Genomic DNA, 2,298 nt, shown 5'->3' on the forward strand with positions numbered 1-2,298 from the left:
CAAAGTGTTAGGATTACAAGTGTGAGTCACCATGCCTGGCCTTATTTCATTCTTTATAAGGGAAGCGAGGAGAATGGGTTCAGGAAAGAGTTTATGAGGTCTTTAGCTGTTGTCTTATTCTTTCTACCTTATACATAAATTATAAATCTCCTGTTGTTTGCATTAACTATTCTATAATGTTTTAAAAAAAATATGTAACATTTCACATGCTCAGTTTTCTGCTTTTGCCATGGGCTGATGGAAGTTTCTTCTGGTCTTGGGCTAGCATTTGAAAACCATGCCCTAGCTCACATTGTTGGTGCAGAATCACATCCCCAGCCCACCAACCCTGGCACTCATTTTAGTCATTCTCAGACTGACCATTTCTCCTAGTTTGCCCATGATAGTCTTTGCATATACCTGTTAATATGGTTTGGCTGTGTCCCCACCCAAATCTCATCTTGAATTGTAGCTCCCATAACTCCCACGTGTTGTGGGAGGGACCCAGCAGGAGATAGCTGAATCATGGGGGCGGTTTCTCCCATACTGTTCTCATAGCAGTGAATATGTCTCACAAGATGTGATGGTTTTATAAGGGGTTTCCCCTTTCACTTGGCTCTCATTCTCTCTGCCGCCATGTAAGAAGGGCCTTTTGCCCTCTGCCATGATTGTGAGGCCTCCTCAGCTGCATGGAACTGTGAGTCCATTAAACTTCTTTCCTGTGTAAATTACCCAGTCTCAGGTATGTCTTTACTAGCCATGTGAAAACAGACTAATACACCTGTTACCCAGTCTAATTATGAATAGTGCTTTCAAAAGTGTTCTGGTTTGGAAGGTAAATTATATCAAGTCCTACCTACATGTATACAACATCTTCATCCTCAAGAGTTCAGATAGTTAAAGAACTCACAGACCTCATCCATTTTATAGGTGATGGGAAAGCATCCCTGAAAGAACATGTGATTGAAGTTGGTCCAGCCACTGGCCACTCTGAAAACCGGAGCCGGATCTTGAGTTTCCCCATTTCCTCCAAGTGCTCTGTTCTTGTGCTGCTTCTGCCTTAACTAAGTTTTACAGTAGAACTGGAAAATGCTGACCCCACAAACAGGAGTGATTTCATTAACATCACTGATTCTCATGTCTAAAACAAGATTTAGGGAGATGGCCTTTTGAGAGTACACAGCAGATTGCTGGGAGGTTGGCTGCAATTCAACATGACAAGTGCAGCTTATTTTTTGATTTGTAGTATCTCTGGGTTATAACTCATAGAATAAGTCTTTGGCGTATGAACCTTACACAAAAGTTATCTGCCACGATGAGCTAAAAATCCACAAAACCACAATAAATGCCTCTTGTGTGAGGACCTTTGTCCATCTTGCTCAATATTCTGCCTTTAGCAGAAGTCACTGTCATGGGGGCATCGTTGTCCTTCCTGGCATGAGTGAGGATGGTGGGTGAAGACAGAAGATGCAGCAGTCTCAAGTTCTGCTTAATAACAAAAAATGCACTAATTCAGATCCCTGAAGGACTTACAGTTTTAACCTGGATATAAATAATTCTCTTGGTTTATTATCAACTATGTAGTATATAGTAATTCATTTGTCCAGAGGACCACCTATTAGAAGCTTCAAAAGGTTCCCGCTGTTTATTTGCATTTTGTTACTGAGGTATAATTAACATATAGTAAGCTGCACATAGTTACAGTATACAGTTTGATGAGTTTTGACATATCTGTAAAACTATCACCACAATAGTTTTACATTTTAAGATAGTAAACATATCCATCACCCTAAAAGTTTCCTTGTGCCTCTTTATAATGAATCCTCCCTGCCTACACAACCCTGTCCACACTGATCTGCCCTCTGTCAGTACAGTTTAGTTTGTGTTCTCTAGAATTTAATATAAACAGAATCATACAATATATACTCTTTTTTTTTTTTTTGATCTAGTTTCTTTCATTCCATGGAGATGCCATCCCTGGCATTGTGTGTACCAGTAGTTCACGCCTGTTCATTGCTGAGTAGTGTTCCATTGTGTGGCTATACCACAATTTGTTTATTCACTTGGTGATGAGCATGTAGGTTGCTTTTAGTTTTGGGCTATTACAGATAGGCTGCTATGAACATTCATGTACAAATCTACGCATGGACACATGATTTCCTTTCTCCTGGCTAAATACCTAAGAGTAGAATGTCTGGATCATGTGATAGATGTGTGCTTAAAGTTTTAAAGGAACTGCCAAATTTTCCAAAGTGGTTAAACTATTTAAGATTCCCAGTAGCGGTGCGTGAGAGCTCCGGTTTTTCCATATTCTCGCCA

The sequence above is a fragment of the Piliocolobus tephrosceles genome, chromosome 4 (assembly GCF_002776525.5).
Source record: "Piliocolobus tephrosceles isolate RC106 chromosome 4, ASM277652v3, whole genome shotgun sequence".
Lineage (NCBI taxonomy): Eukaryota > Metazoa > Chordata > Mammalia > Primates > Cercopithecidae > Piliocolobus > Piliocolobus tephrosceles.